Source organism: Doryrhamphus excisus, chromosome 4, assembly GCF_030265055.1.
Source record: "Doryrhamphus excisus isolate RoL2022-K1 chromosome 4, RoL_Dexc_1.0, whole genome shotgun sequence".
Taxonomy (NCBI): Eukaryota; Metazoa; Chordata; class Actinopteri; order Syngnathiformes; family Syngnathidae; genus Doryrhamphus; species Doryrhamphus excisus.
In genome coordinates, this window is record NC_080469.1 from 15,669,320 (window position 1) to 15,687,226 (window position 17,907).

Here is a 17,907-nt window from a genome sequence, read left to right on the forward strand (position 1 = left end):
CCCAGTTGCATTCTTGGTTAGACGTTTTCACACATGAACTAAATCACGCACACACACACAGTCACATGTTCAAATAGTATCTTAGAATGTGTGGCAACCGTTAGTTCCCCTTCCCTTCAGGGCCGCTACATTCATGTATCTAGGGTACACCCATTTTCCAATAAAAAGAAAGGGTACGGAGATTGTACTCTGGGCGTATAAAGAGTACATTTCTCTTCTCTCCTCGCGAGTGAAATTGCATATGCTGTTGTCTTCCTTCTTTGCTCTCATTGTGTTACGAATGTTGTAGGTTTTTAAACCTGGCAGGTCACTACGAGATACTGTATGTTTTGAAAATTAAAACATTGTTTTTTTTGAAGGAAGAAAAGGGTTACGACGAAAACATCTATCATGTTGTCCCTGCCAACATGGTCTAATTCTTCAACAACTTCTGAAGGAAAACACCAAAAACTGATGAAACAGTGCCTCCTAAACAAGTATTTGATTAGTATTTTACTAATCAAATGATGGCACAGGTGAGTGAATCACATTGCTGTGACAATTTGAAGTGGTCACAATGAAACACCACCGATTAGATCCAATACGAAGTGCTGATTTTGCGCAAGCTACAAAATCTAGCGGTTCCATTTCTGTGTATTTTTCTCAACTTGTTTCACAAATTATTGTTTGACCATTGAGCATTTTTTCTGGATTAAAAACACTTTACTAGTACACAAATGTGTCTATTCAATAATGTTTCATTGTGGTGCACAACTTATAAATATCACTGCTTACTACGACTACGATGTGTAAGGTAGTATGGCATGCCATGTTAACATACATCACTACACTTTTTCAGACATTCCTCCAAATACAATGCGTCAGTACTATTATCTGATGAATTATCAGCATACATTGATGGTAAATATATTAAACACTGATAGATGACAATTAATTTTCATTTTACATGGGGCAAGTTCGGGCAAGTAGTTCTCACCTTAAGGATTCCCCATGGGCAAGTAATTTTTGTTTTTAATGTAGAGCACTGTGTAGCTTAAATATTTAGCCAAAACAACACAAAAACTACTACTTTTACAACATTATGAACTATTTACAAGTTTCACATTTGCAACTGAACTGTGTTTGTGCATGCTTTTGCATTAAAAAATGCGTTAAAAACTCCCTTCAATGCGTAACATCCTTCACGCAACACAGCGAGATGCCTTTTCACCTCCTGGTTGCTGCGGAACATGTCAATGGCCAAGATGCAGGGCAAGCTCTTATAAAATGCACTTCTGCCACCTTGTGGCTGTTTTTTGGCCTTAAAACTGCACCAAACTTTTATTGTGGAGTTGCATCATTACCTGTTTGTGCCTAAAAAAACAGAAAACACGCGTAATACGTCTTTGTGAGGGAGTGGTGGAGTGGACAAGAACGCATAATTATGTCTTTGGTAGCAAATGAGTTAATAATTAATTGCTCCTCTTGTGCAAAACACCATCCGGGATTACTACATTTTCACACAGAAGCAGAATAATATAAAGTCAAACGCTCCCTTTTATGTGAATGCGCACTGAGCATAAAGCCCAGAACCGGACATGAACAAGTAAGTAGATAACCACCGTCGCAATACCATTTGACTGTTTAGGTTTTAGTTTAGGTTTTGTGCATCATGAACACAAAGCCGAGGTACAGTATGTGGAGTCACTTTTGCCGTACAAGCCTCTGATTGGATCTTCCTCCATAACTCACCCCAGCCCCTACTTCTACCCGCAGCTATAGTTGTGACCAGATATATTCCTAGATTTTCCCGACCGCCAACAAGACAATTTAGATATGGCTGGATATCATTAAGTTTTTGTCTCGTTTTTATTCATTAATGAAAGTGTCAGTTCACTTTGTCCAAATTATGTCAATGTGTGTTTGATTTGATTAACTGGGGGGCTGTTTTTGACAAGTTACTCAAAGTGGGTATAAAACCTCAGGGACTTTCCCCTTTCATTCCACGGTCTCCCCCACATCCCTCTGCTTGCCTTTCTCTGAATCAGCATCCTACAAAAAGGGCCGTGTTGTTTGAATGCAGTCAGAGATGAGGTAAGTGTGACATTGGCATTCTGCAGAGAGACAGAATAAGATGTTGTCTCTGCAATCACAAGGCTGAAGCCTTAGAGGGTTTCTAATGGATCACAGGACCAATTCAATTACTTTTCTGGAAGTCATTTGAGAACATAAGATTTATCTTCAGTTACTAGGCGACAACCTGAAAAGTTTTTTTAACACTTATTCTCAGAAGAAGATGTGGGTGATTAGATTAAATTACATGGAAATGCAGTTTTAGAATTAGAACGGCCAAGTTACAAGAATATCTATGGCTCAACACATCTCTAAAAAAACAAAAAACAAATAGCATCAAACAGCAGGTGTGTCACGATACACTCAGCTCATAAGATGAGACAATACACTGGGTTCATGAGAACGAGACAAAAGGACATTTTGAACATCCATCCATCCATCCCTTTTCTATGCCGGTTATCCTCATTAAGTTCACAGGTATGCTGGAGCCTATCTCAGCTGTCTTTGGGCGAGAGGCGGGGTACACCCCGGACTGGTCCAGTGTCTATTCGACAGCCAATCACAGTAGGCGTGGACAAACTGACTTTTTAAATTTAACTAAGTCAAAATAATGCAGGTACATTTTGAAATGTTTCATGATCCTTTTAACTGTTCAACTTCTTTTCCATATATTGTAACAAAAATAAAAATGACAAAAGTTGCTGCAACTATTAATCATTTATGTTGATATGCAAAGAGGCGTACAAAAGATAGTAGTAGATTAGCTTTATGTTTAGCTAGGGTCCCCATGATGCTTTGATTGTTGAACCAGGAAGTAGTGATTTTCCGAAGTAGACTCAACCATTGCACCTTTTGATTGAAGTTATATGCAGCAATCGTGTTTTGAGCTGAAAAAGTAAATTACTACAGCTTCAGCTTGGACATTAACACCATTGTAGCTGCTGAACTCTGAAGAAAAAAAAAGCACCCGCCAAGTGATGAGTGACGCTGGGAACACAGAGTACGGGTAGGATTGCCAGGTTTTTAGTGTGGGCAAAGCGCTGGATGTGCAGTTCCAATCTTGCCTCGTGCCATATTCGCCTCTAAACGATAAATATTGTCAAGATGACACCCTATCAAATAGGAGTATAGTAGCACAATGAGGTTTGAATGCCCTCAAATTTAGATCTAAATTATGCCCTAAAACGGTCATCATACCTGACATTACAAGAGACTTAGTTAACCTTGCAAGATTTCTGTCCTAAACAGCTGGATGATTTTAATTTATTTTTTTGATGATTATTAATTTTGTTAATCCATCCTGAATTAACAACTGATAAAAATAGAACTGAAAATGCAACTGTATCTCTGTTTCTTTGCTTTGTGATATTCAATATTCTCTGAAGTGGGCAGCTCTCACTTTAAACGTCTAAACTGTCAACATCAATGCCGACCATAATTTGTTTTCACCTCTCCTCCACATCCGTCCTCATTCCTCTTTCTCACTACACCATGAGGCTACTTAACAACATCTTAACTGCAGTGATAAACAACAGACGAGTCATCCAACTATCAATCAGCATCCCTCCATCCCTGCTTCAAGTCTCCCAGGCCTTGCAATTCCTCAGCTCTGATTTATTCCCTCTCCACAATGACTGGCCTGGCTTGCTCCCTCTTCGCCACTTTCTCCCTGCGCTAAATCCTTGCTGTGTCAGCTTCTCGTTTCTTCTAACATTGCACGCTAATGTGAAAAAAAAACACACTGGCTTCTCTCAGCCCCCATTCTGTACGGAAATGGTTTATCCTTCTGTCAGTACAATAAGAATAAATTATTTTGTGATGACTCCTGTCACCATCAATACCATCGTGCATATGTTAAATTTGAACCCGATGAAAGTCTAATCAACAAAATTCAGCAATAGATGTGTGCACATACTGTAATGCCTAATAGGCTGCTAAAAGTATGAAAAGACAATGTATGTCAGAAACAATAGCCTTAGATGCTGAACAAACAGCTACCCTGGGCTGACCATGCCTGCTCCAGCGTACGTTTAAATGATTATTGGGATGAGAAACGCCAAAAACAATCATCCATTTACAATGTGAAGGAAAGTGGTTTTAGCCTCCAGCGTCTGTCTCTAAAGAATCGAATTAAGTAAAACTTCTGATATTACATTTCTTGGCCAATTTAATCACAGCAGTACAGGGGGAAAAAATAAAGAAAAGACAACAGCGGTAAATGGAAAAACTATGTATATCTTACTAGGGATTTTCTTCCAAGAGCACGCTGATAACGTCTGTGTACACCACAGGCTATTGACATGCGACTCCTGTCTAAAATCTTGCTGTGACTGACTGAGTAACACCACACCACGTTGATGTTGTTTACACTCTGCAAAGCCAAACTTTGTGAAGTCGCCCCAGTGTCATTCTGTGACCAAAAGCAGGTGGCATATTACGAACAGCCATTTCCTTGACTTATTAGGAAAACAACTGATTCATCATTTTACAGGGAATACTGCAGAAAACTGCTTGTCCACAATTAAATCTGCATTCCAAGAGGTTGTATTTGCAATTCTGTTAATCAAACCTTAATTGCCTTGTTAAAACAGAAGAATCAGAAGCAAAGCAAATGAGAAAGCCAGCTACCAATATAAACTCTTTGCATCCAAAGTCATTGGCCAACTGTGACAAAATAAAGGGGTACTAAATCTTGGTGAGTAATATAATCCTGTTGGCATAGCTCACAAGGGAGCCTAGTGAGATGAGCAGGAAACAAACTGCATTTACTTTCCCCCAATGTGTGCTGCAGTTATTTCAATTTTTTAAACTAGGAATGACAATAAGCTATTTCTGTGCCACTGCATACAAAAGGGTGAACATTTCTCAAAGCATGCATCCCTTCAGTAGGGCCCTACGAAATCTGTTGTCTGTTATTAAATACAATGTCCGTTAATGAAATGAAAAATCTTTACAATTATTGATGTAATACATCCTTGGCCAATTTTGCCCAGTATTTCAAATATGGCTGTAGCTTGGCTAACTATTACGTGCCCGTGCTTGTGGTTAAGAAAGTTGCAGTTACCGATGGAATTCCAATTCTGTTATTAATGTAAGATAATTTTACTTACACCCTCATTTCGTTTACACAATCAGACAAGATGTGGCCAACAGCACGCTTATTTTGAAGGCTGGAAGTGTTTTGTCAGTGTTGAGAATATCTGTTGACGGTTAAGACAAAAATAAATGTGGGTCTCATCCTTATTTCACTCCAAACTTGCAGGACATCAGTGGGTATGGTAAAACGGTCACTTACAATAAAAAGTGACAAACACCACATGGTATAAAGACACTCATACAGCCTGAGCAGCACACACACTGCAGCACTAGCTTGTGCTACTAAACTAAGCTAAACAAGCTAGCTCATATTCACATTCAAGTTTTGATGTTATTATGCCAATTTCCATCAGTGCTTTAGGTTGCTGTTTCGACATGTTTAGTTCGGAAGGGGGCGGGTTAGTGTTTGTGATAAGATTCAACCCCTTCAGTAGATATGTAGATATCTAAATTATTTATATATAGATATCTAAATATTTACGATGATACATTTGGATTTAAAAAAAAACTATAAATATGTCTTTGGTATTGAATGAGTTATAATATAGGGTAAAACACCATATCTAATGAGAATGGCTTTTGTTTACTTAGATCATCATAACAAGTAGACCAGTGTTTCCCCACATTTAATTTATTTGCGGGCCGCCACACATCAATTTGGATTATCACAAATAGAACTGGCGCTACACACACAAACACAGCAAAAGCACAAAGGACAATGACAGTTTTGAAACTGTCTATGCCTTTTGAAATTAGGTAACTTGACAAGGAAATCTGGAAAAAGAAAAATGCACGGGTGGCTTGTTTAATTAAGATCTTTAAGAAGACAGCAACTTGTAATCCACAAGACTATGTGGATTAGAAGTTTCTATTCAGTCTGTATCCCAGACTGAGCAACTGTGAGCGATGACTGAAAAGACGTCCCACCGGAATCCTTTTTTTAATTCCATAAAAATAATGACAACTGTGCTTCCCCAAACACCAAATCAGATAAACCACTCAAATAACAGCCCTTTTTTGTTTTTAGCTCAACCCAAACACTTTATCGGGGGAAATGCAAAAACACCTTTGCAGATGCACTCCAGCTTGTGCATAGTGACAGAGGAAGATGTTAAGATAACTTCCTCCAAAATAGAAACAATGAGGCAGAAAAGGAAACAGCAGCAAAATGAGAAAAATGGATGCCAGACAAGGACGACAAAATTGAAATAGCAGTGCGGCGGAAAAGACATACGGTAGAATCACTTGAGTCTTAATTTGGTGGATATGCATGTTCTCGCATATACACAATTAAAAAGCAAAGTCCCACAGGAGTAGTGGACCAAATAAACACTCCACAACACTCTTCACATCCCGCAGATGTGATGGCACCACAGCCACTACAACATGAAGTGGGGAAAAAAAACAAATGAACAAAGCACAAATGACATAGGTACACAAGAGGCCACCAGAGTGGAAGTGGATTTACGTCAGCAAAGCCCTTGAAACACCAATGCTTTCACACTTCTTGAATGCAGGTCATGGGAGTCAAATGTCAGGGGTTGTGTATATCTACAGTATGTTATACATAAACATGAGGACAATGTAGCCCTCTATTCAAGTAAGGCCACATCATTACAGAGCAGGAGTGGCAAACACGGCCGGCATAAAGAGCCAAATAAAATCTCACACCATCGCAAAATGCCTGCAGTAGCACATGGGGTGGGCATATGATTTCAAATCCATATTGTGATAGACGCTGCAGCCTTTAGCCATAATCTATATCACAATATAGCCGTTCCTCACCACATGGCGGTTCGAATTTCATGACTTCACTCTATCATGGATTGTCAAACATTAATTAATAAATCATACTGTCCGAATATAATATTGAAGCAAATGTTACGCATTTTCTGCTTAAATCAAGCATTTTCAAGTACAAAAATAAAACCCAAATACAAAGAATTAAGAAGCCGCATTAAAATTGTGAATGAGGTATTCTACATTGGTCACGGGGTGTCAGTAATTGTTCCATAATGACATAATCATAACAACAACAACACGGGCTACTGTTGTAGCCATAATCCAGTTAAAACTCAGCTCTGAACCCCCAACATCACTTCCTGTCCACACGTAGACATCTATTGCAACACACACAAGCATGAGTCTTATTTATTTCTTAAATCTACTATGTTAGGCAATACAAGTGTAAAGGTGACTACAGAGGTGCTATTTCTTGTCTAGAGGGCAAATCAACGCACACCTATACGGAACACACAAAGCATTATTTTTTTTTGTATAAACGTACACGCATTAAATGAAACAACCCCTTCTATGTGAATTGCCTCATATTCTGTTGTTAAATAAGGTTTAAAAACATTAATGTTGCATTTCTTATGACATCAATCAAAACCCTCTGTTTTATCTGTCCGAGCTTTGAGCTTTAAGGACAAAAAGCTATGCTTGTGTGTGGACGAGAGGTCAAAACTAGGGATGGTCTAATTGAGTGGCCACTGATAGAGAAGTGTAAAGTTTGCATTCTGCAACACAAGCCACAGAAAATATCTTGTGGGGGACCACATTAAATAGAACATTTAATACAGCATTTGAACCCAAACACTTGTAAGTTTTTCAGGCTCACAGGGCAACAGTCAGTCAAAGACAACTAACATCATCAACACTCCTGTATGTGTGTGACAGTCAGCAGGCTAAGCAAATAACCCAACATATACAGTAAATGCATTCGTCAGACTAGATGACCAGCCTTTCTCGGTGGAGGAGGACACCGGGTTCCATTGACTGCTCTCTCATTTGGAGCCCCTCTACATGCTTCCTGGAAGTCCTGCCAAAGCTGTCTCATCAGACAATGTACTCTCACATCAAAAATCTCCATAAACAATACGTCTCATCTACTGCAAGTTTCCCAACTGATATAGGTTCTCTTGGAAAAAGGATGTAAAATGAAGATGGGTTTTATTGTTCCTTTTTCATATCGCATAGCAAATAGCAGAATTTTTTTTAATAATTACCTAATTTTTGGGGGCCCTGGCAGTCAGGGAATTGAGAATTTATTGCACCCACAGCATACCCACTCACTGTGATGTCACAGTGAGTTGGTGTTAGAAAAGTCTTTCTGAAACTGACCGTTCCAAATGCACATACCTCATTACTTGAAACTTTGTCATCTTTTAACATCATAATACAACATTATACTGACATTTTGAGGTCAGAAAAGTGGAAAAGGTATAACAGTTCTCTTGAATCCACATTTATACACTGGTGTTGGTGCCATTGGAGGCAATGTGGTTGGAGTGTCTTGCTCAAAGAGCAGCAGCAAGAAATGGGATAGAGAACGTTGGTTCAAATCGCCAACCCTCAGGTTATTAGACAACGTCCCATAAGAGTGGATGGGGAGTATGCTTAGCTACTTTTAGATCTCCCCAGAGATGTTCCAATTCAGTCCATTTTGAGCCACTGACAGACTTGTACCCAAGACACTCCTTTCTTATTTTGTGTCGTTTGGATCGTGTTGGAAGGCGCACCTTTGCCACAGCATGGGATCTGTCTGTACATTTCTCATTCATCTTGTCCATGATCCTGACCAGGTTCCGAGCATTGAAAAACATTCCCATAAGTTCCTGTTGATACCGCCCTACATAGTAAGGGCGGGATTGGCCAGCCAGTGAATGTTGCCTCGTCTTGTCCAGATGTGACACTTCATATTCAAAAAGTTCAATGTTAGTTTACGCAAAACACAATAATTTTCGTTTGCATGGCCTTAGGTGGATTGTAGCAACCTCCAAATTGGCTACTAAGTGCTTTTACTTTACTTTGACTTTGGAGTGTCTTTCCTTCTCGTCACTCAACCGTAAAGGCCTAATTAATAAAAGGTTGGTCCCCCATCTCTTGGTTAGCAAAGAGCTTCTCTCCGGATTTTTTCAGGATTTGGATATTGAGGAGAAGGCTAATTAAGTTCAAACATGGGTTGAAATGTGTCACTGATGGAAGTGGGTAGTATGCTGGCATGTATAAGAACATACTTATTCATTTGGACCCATAAGCCAACAGATGTACACTGGCAAGCAAAGAGAGAATGTCAGCGCTGCGTGGGTACATACTTGACGACATCAAAAAAGAGGCGAGGACTAGAATTTTCTCCAAGCCTGTTCCTGTGGTTTTGTGCTTTGTGACACCTCAGGCAAGAGGAAAATGCGAAGGCATGAGTGTTGCGGTTGGTTGACTGAATGGACAAACGGTTCAACCAACAATCATCTCTATACTTGCGTGCTTATCTTACCTCTAAAATAAGATCAGCCAAGAGCAAAGAGACGTACTAAATGACTTTACTTATACAGATCTACAGAATAAATGAAACAATTGCATGGGTGACAGGCACCAACATCATCGTGAAGAAATAATTTCACAACTCTCCCACAGCTAGTGGGAGTGGAAGGTCCAGGGTTGAACATAATCTCTTCCAGGATGCTGGTTGAGCTTCCATTTGATAGTTTCAGTTTAAATTTTCCTAAAAGGACGAAATAATACATTCAAATGTCAAACTGTGGCCGTAAAAAAATAAAATAAAATAAAATAAAATAAAATAAAATAAAATAAAATAAAATAAAATAAAATAAAATAAAATAAAATAAAATAAAATAAAATAAAATAAAATAAAATAAAATAAAATAAAATAAAAACTACTAACCCTTTGATGTGACAAGACAGAAGCATAGTGGAGAGGAAGGCATGCTGAAGGAGAGGCAAAACCGGGGTCATACAATAGGCGGGCCACTGGTCCACCAAAACCTTTCATTTGGTCAGCCAAATGTCAAACAGATAATATAAATAATACTAACAACCATACTGTCTCACCAGAGAAGTCCTCATTCATGCAGTACTTGAGGCAACAGCAAGACGTACGCATCACAATGAAGCGGCAGTAGAAGCAACTCGACTACAAAATATACAAAATGTACAAGGCATCAAATCTGATACACTATTTTGGAGATATCCTGACCACACATCTTGGTCAGAAGAATAGGATTCCTTGCGAACACCTTCGGATTGAGCTACAGATTTGTTTAAATAAACAAGAACGACTACCAAGCCAAGCTAGCCGTCACTAACTGTTGACTGTTGAAGTTTAAAGCACTTGCATATATGCAGATTGACATTTGAAGTTGTTTATATACTCAGCAGATGCCACACTGCTGAAGCTCCAACCTACTTCTCCCAATTACTGGGGGGTTGCAAATGATAACATTATACAACCAGAAACATATTGAGAATACCAGCTGTCACAGCAAAAAGAAATTCATTTACATTCTTGGACTATCAATACAATTTCCTCAAGGGTGCCAGTAATCATGTGACAGGAACTAGATGTAATCACTACCAGATATTGCAGCTCCACAGCTTTTTCTCACATAACACTGATAAAGTAAAGCACTGCAACACTCACCGGCCACATAGGTATACCTTATGTGTAACTCCCTTTTACCTTCATCCCAAACCAAGAACAAGAGGGTGTTTACACTGTAAATCTAGATCTGGAGGCAAATATCCCAAAAGTGCTAAATCTTGTAACTATAGAGGCCATCTCAATGTTGTGACGTCATTGTTATGTTAGCAGAGAGCAGTTTCAGATGATTAAAGCTTTGCAACATGATGCGTTTTCATACTGGAAGTCACCATTAGAAGATGCTACATTGTGGTCATAAAGGGATGTGTGTCAGCTGGGCTGTGGCTTTTTAAATGCTCAGTAATAAGAGGTCCAAAAAGTGTCAAGAACATATCTCCCACACCATTATAGCCTCCAGCGTTGATATAAAGCGTGATGGAAAACCGTGTTCCAAGTTGTTTATGGAAAATTGTAGCAAAAGAAATTGACTCATTAGGTGCCGTTTTCCGCTGTTGAATTTTTACTTTTTTTTTTAGAAAATTGTAGCCTCGATTTCCTGCCTTAGTAAACAGCAGTTGAAGTGTGGTTGGTCTTCCACAGCTATAGTGCTTCATCATCTTTGACGTTAAATATGGTGCTGTACCTTAAAATATTCATATGTTGGTTGTAATGAGGTGGTCACTTGATTTAGTGTTCCTTTTCTTGTAGCTCATAATAGTATGTTTTTTTGAAAGACTTTTATCCATTTGGCACAAACATACATGCACATATCTTTACTATCTTATGAATTGTTGTATAACCTATACATACTCTAGCTAGCAGCACCAATTAATACGGTGCAGCTCACTGTAAACATGTCCAAATTGAAATGCCCAAAGTGACAGCGACCCATTGTTATCTACCATTGCCTGAATCATCTTGAGCATGGACTTCACCTGACCAACAAAGGTTGTCACTGGAATTATTTTCCCCTTCTCCATGATGACATCACTGGTGTAGCTGGAGCTCCTCCACCTTCCGCTTGAGGTGCTCAATTGAGTTGATGTCTGAAGGAGACATACTTGGCCACTCCATCACCTTCACCTTTCTCACCAGGGCATTCATCAGGTGTGTTTGGTAGGATTTGGGATTGTTTCAATTAGAATCAATCCAGTTCAGATTCAGGTTCCTCATTCCAATTCCGGTTCCTAACGATTCTCGAACATCTGAGTGTGTTGCAAATGTTCTTTTTCCCTTTATAAAGTTAAGCCAAACTTTTTAGCTGCTTCTTCTTCGTTGGTGCTCGATGATTTATTCCGGTCAGCGAAGTGGGCATCGAAACAAGGAATCGTTACTTGGAATGTTAGTCCCGGTTCTCATCAATGCTCAAGACTGGATGTGTTTGGGCCCATTATAACTTATGAAAACTGGCATGCAGTCCCGTTTTCCAAAGAAGGGGTTCATGATCTGCTTCACAAAGTCACAGTGCATGTTGGAAATTGTTTTCCCTCAATCATTAAGGAAAAAGATCATATTGTAATGTCTATACCAGAGGTGGGCAAACTTTTTGACTCGTGGGCCGCTTTGATTTAACAAAATTGATGAGGGGGCCATATTACATATTTTATAATATTATTACATTATTATATATTTGTGTCGTGCAATCTGCTATATGTGCTTGTGTCCCTGTTTTTCAGGAGCACTTTGTAAACAACAGAACACATCAAATAACCAAATTGATAAAACACCTACTTAAACCATCAAAAGGTCGTACCATGATGCCAGGTTGTATGTTAAGTTTCAATTAAATAATTTCGAAAGACCGGATGGGCCGTATTCAATCATTTGGCGGGCCGGATGTGGCCCCCGGGCCGCAGTTTGCCCACCCCTGGTCTATACGGATGATGTAAGGATGAAGTGCAGGTGATCGATCAACAATCTCTTTGTTGCAAAACAGATTACTGTCGTCCAAACGAAAACCATGGTAAAACAACACCTGCACACTCAACTGTCCACTCTGCACACAGCTGTCCTCCTCCCGCTCTCACCCACACACAGAAATCTTGTCATATTTACAGAAATCACAAAACAAAACTAACATTACAGTACACATAACTGCCAGGTCGCTAATCCTCTGAAAGAGACATTAATAAGCAATTGGCAGTGTATCCATCCATCTTGTATACCGCTCATCCTCACTAGGGTTGCGGGTATGCTGGAGCCTATCCCAGCTGCCTTTGGGTGAGAGGCGGGGTACACTAGTCAGTCAATCGCAACAAACAACCATTTCAATTTCCACTTGATTTCCTCTTCTCTTACCACCAAACTGGCACAAAGAGGATTCACTCTGTACTTGTTTTCAGCCCCTGGAGGGGTGGCTTCATAAAACAATGGCTTTAACGAAGTGAGACCTGTGGTCACTCCATCCATCCATTTTCTATGGTGCCTATCCTCACTAGGTTCGTCAGGGTATGATGGAGCTGACTTTGGGCGAGAGGCAGGGTACACCCTTTACTGGTCACCAGCCAATCACAGGGTACATATAGTCAAACAATCATTCACACTCACATTCATACCTATGGACAATCCGCCACAGTCGCCAATTAACCCAACATGCATGTTTTAGGAATGCGGGAGGAAGCCGTATTACCTGGAGAAAACCCACGCACACATGGGGAGAACATGCAAACTCCACAGATGCCCAACTGAGATTCAAACCCAGATCTCTTGACTGTGTGGCCAACATGCTGCCACCACTCGGCCATGGAGTGGCAGTATATATAGTGTTGTGGTCTTATTGAGATGAAAGCTTGCCAATGCTTTGGCTTTTTACTTAACTTTTTTTTTTTACTTTTTACTCTATTATCAGTCCATGAAGGAAAACTGTACGTAATCAAAGGACCTTCTGCATTTCCATTACTCTCAGAAGACTATGGCAATCTATGTTTTAAAGATGGCATTTTTTCTGAGACCAGAAAGGAATACGAAAAAAATATACCATATACTGTATTTAGATCTGCAACCCTATGAGCGGCCCTATGAGCGGCCCTATGAGCGGCCCTATGAGCGGCCCTATGAGCGGCCCTATGAGCGGCCCTATGAGCGGCCCTATGAGCGGCCCTATGAGCGGCCCTATGAGCGGCCCTATGAGCGGCCCTATGAGCGGCCCTATGAGCGGCCCAGAGGCAATGGAGCTTTTCTACATCCACAAAAGGAGACTAAAAAAATAGACAAAACATGTAAAACACTGCTGGCTCCTGCTAGCCAAAACACTGGCTTTGAGCTGTAAACAGTAAGCTGTAAAGAACATTATTCTTACCTTATTCAGATTCTTCAGGGGGACAGATGGTGGCTTGACAATCAGTACTATCCTAAATGAAACAAAGACATGTTAGGAGAATGACTGTGAAGTACTATATAACAGAGTGCAGACTTCTGGTCCCCATTGAAAGGTAAAGTAATGTAAAGTAAAAATACATTTCAATCTGTGTGAAATTTTGGGGTTCTACTTAGCCCATCCATTATCACTCTAGAATTCAAGGAAATTGGTCATGTTGTTCTCTTTTTTTTCCTTTCTATAATCCAGCTAACTAACTTCAGTGAGTGAAAAAAGTCATGACAAGCCTCAGCTATTTTTCATGCTCACATGAACTATATATGGCACAGACCCTGCTTCCATGCCAGGGATAAGTGTCATCCCAATGATGAGATGAGAAGGGTTCGAAGAAACGAACAAGAATGGAGTCTTCAAGGCATGAAAGTGCAGCATCTCCCGCATGATTAGGTATTCACCACTAGACAAGCTAAATCAGAGGTAATAGCGAAGCAGGCAGCTCAGTAGGCAAAGACAAATGAGGAGATCGGGATGAGATGTGAAGGGCGTTCGAGAAAACCTATGCCTCAGAGCTTATTTTGGCTGCAATTTAACTATTTTCTATTTACTGGGACATACTTTTTGTCACTGTCCTTGACAAATAATGCGGGTGGACGTTAGCAATTATTTTATGTGCAATCATAAATGTAATACATATAAATGCATATTATTTTATAATGACTAATGGCCAATTAGTAGCTACCACCTGAGCCCCTGCAAATACATTTTACTTGATGACAGCCATGTTTTTCAATCAATCTTGCTCAGATTTTACAGACATCTGCTCGTCAGTCCCCTATAAAAGGTGTGTGCAAAGTTCTGTACTGATTCTGCAAAACATCCTAAATTTACAGTGGGTGTTCTGCATGGAGCTGTGTGAGAAATTTCAAGTCAATCTAATTTATGAGGTCAAACTTTGCAGCAACATGTGTTGTGTTTGTCAAAAAAAATAATAGCACAGTAAGGATGCATGTTTTCACAAATGTTCTATCTTGTGTGCAGCCGGATAGAAGAGTTTGGGGCGCCACAAGCAAGAGGCGACATCGCCTCTACTCCATTCATTTTCAATGGAACCTGCGATTATCCTGTGTCACCATCCAGCCAGGCGACACACCAAAGATGTGCTTGTGCGTGTCATGTGACGCGATCCCAGCGTTGAAACCATTTTCAACTTTTAATTATACTGGCCGTGTCAGATTTCCCGCAGCTATTTGACATTTCTACAAAAATAATATAGTGATATAAAAAAAAAAAAGTAATGGCTTGGGAACTCACTAGCGCTAGAGTGAACATATCTGTCAAATTTACATTAATTTAATTACTAGCAAGAGTCCTCGATCAAAACCCACCACTTTTCCTCCTCTAAACTTTGATATCCCCAAATTCCCTTCATATCTGACAGCCAATCAAATGGTGGGAGACTCGTACAATTCACTCTGGATGTGAATGAGTCATTCATCGGTGTAGCTGGTCACATTCACTCGTCGCCTCCCGTGTGCATTGTTTGTTACACGTCGACGATGAGTTTCGCCAGTCACAGTTGTTTGTCGCCTCCCGTATGTGGCACCCATTGGCTTTCACAAATAAACACACGCAGTCACCCCATGAGGTGTCCTAATTTTTTGACATGACTGTAGATTAGCTTTCAAGGTTTTTCCTCCTAGAGAGTGCATTATCATATACGCAAATGATGCTGGAGCCTGCAAGTGTCATTTGACAGACTGTCAACATATTATAAAATAACATTAACAACATAAACAACATAAACATTAAAACAACATAAACATTTTGAGCCATGAACCCTACAACCATTCTCTTCAGCCTGTTTATACTTTGAATATTGAAATGATTCAACTCATTGGCAGGCCCAAGACACATACTGAGAACAGACCATATGTTATAAGTGATAAATTATTTAAATTTACCTGAGCAGATGCTGAAGTTGAAAGTTTGTGCTTTGAGGTAGGCTGACACCATGAAAATGACTACAGGATGTAATGAGGTCCACCTACACTATATACTCTAATTAGACTGCAAGTGAGTCAGTTAATTATGCTGTGGAGCTTTATTTTAACATTTTGGTACCCACGGTAGTTTACACAGTGACAACTAAATGCAATGTTATGAGGCTAGGATGAATTGTAGTTGCCATCATGTTTGAGATGTAGATTGTAGATTGATTGAATGTCACAATCACAATTTTAATAGGTCTAAGTTGAAGCCATAATGAATGACGTACCTTTTTGTAGACAAATGAAAATGTTGACAATTCCAATGAATATTAGAATATTTGATATACTATAAAATGTAATATCACGTGTGACGCAATAGATGTTAGCATACATGTTAGCTTGTAGACAGTAATCATTTCACTCTATGTAGCCACTCATTCGCTATGCTAAATAACGCTTGTTGACTCTCCCATTCAGAACGTCATTTTCTCCGTAAAGAAAGCGAAAGTACAACGAAAATAAACCACTCTTTGTCGCCTAAATGTGTCTGAACGGTATTAAAACGTGCTGCCTACCGGTGTCACTGCGATTTGGCTCCACGGTTATTACCAGAACTTCCACACCTGTTGACCGCCTCCGGAAGCCGCTGCAGCTCGGTAAAGTTCATGTAAATGTAAATGTGATGTCTACAGAAGTAATTAAAAACATACTTGGCACACGTTGGTGAGTTCAATATTTTAAAAAACTGCAAAAAGCACAATATCAGCCCTTAAAAATTGAGTTTGAGTTTGAAAACGATAGAAATCTTAATCTTAATCTTATTTGGACCGGAAGTGACGCATTTAATGGGAACTGCGACTCTCGTGAGGATAAACCGTACAGAAAATGGATGGAAGGTACATTTTGCTGGTCTTTTGAAACTGTAAACATGTGTGGACTGGGTTGTGTTTGATTTTTGATTTGTGTTTGATCAGTACTGATGAGGGCACTTGTCGATTAATGAGTTATGGTACATTAATAAGTCAAGTCATAATTACCTCTGTTTTCCACTATGATGACTGTATGTTGATATCACTGCTAATGATAAGTGCAGGGGGACGTCATTAAATGTTCATTACATCCTCTTATTTAACATTCTTTTTTTGTTTTAAAGCTGCACAGATATAATTGCTTGGTGTTATGGTGTAAATATTTAAGAATCCTGACTGTCAGCCCACTGGAGTGATAATTAGGATTGTGTATAGCAGAGGTAGGGAACCTATGGCTCGGGAGCCAGGTAGGGCTCTTTTGATGACTGTATCTGGCTCTCAAGCATTTCTTACCACAATAAAAATGCATTTTTGCTAACATTTTAAAGTAAACCATCACAGAAATGAAAATAATATTCAAAATCAACAACTTTCTTATGCATTTTAATTCGTCTATATCATCTATATTCTGCTGCAATACGGCCAACCATATCTATCTTTCCTGATGATATTTTCCAGGTCAAACACCAAAACTTGATTATTACTGGGTAATGCTGTAGTCTACCTCGGTCATTGAGATGTCAAAAAAACATGTAAATGTAAACTTTCCTCCTTTAGTCAAATAGCTAAAGCTGCAGAACCAAGCCTTCTGGTGAAGATGGCCAAAAGAATGAAATACGTGTACTGAATACGGTTCAAAACTATGCAGCAGCAGAAGTTGCATTAATGGCAGCAAGTATTTGATTTATTATTAGACACTGCGCTGCTCACGAAGGTATGCTGGCCACACCCCATTGGCGTGGGGTAGTGTGCCTGGTCTACATAATTAGAGCCCATTATATCTAAAACTGTTGGTCGTACATAAAAATGCACACATTTTATTGCATTCAAAATGTATATGGCTCTCACAGATACACATTTTAAAATATCTGGCCTTCATGGCTCTCTTAGCCAAAAAGGTTCCCGACCCCTGGTGTATAGTGTACATTCACTGCATGGCCAATCTCAGAGGCCCCACAATAGTGTATTGGAAGTGTGTGGGCTAAGATCTAGCCTTGACGCTGGAATATAAACAGTTTAAAAGTGCTTTTACACCGTTGTATGTGT

General features: G+C 39.6%; 1 protein-coding gene across 2 annotated transcripts in view; it reads right to left on the minus strand.

The window, feature by feature from the left end:
• gpat2 (glycerol-3-phosphate acyltransferase 2, mitochondrial) overlaps positions 1–16,591 on the minus strand; it is an 83,256-nt gene extending 66,665 nt beyond the window's left edge. The window contains exons 1-2 of one of the 2 annotated variants that reach the window (XM_058070386.1): positions 16,120–16,399; positions 13,827–13,878 (exon numbers count right to left, since the gene is read on the minus strand). The gene's annotated coding sequence lies outside the window, so the exon portion shown is untranslated. The other variant, XM_058070388.1, reaches the window with a different exon arrangement.
• Between the last annotated feature and the right edge of the window lie 1,316 nt (positions 16,592–17,907).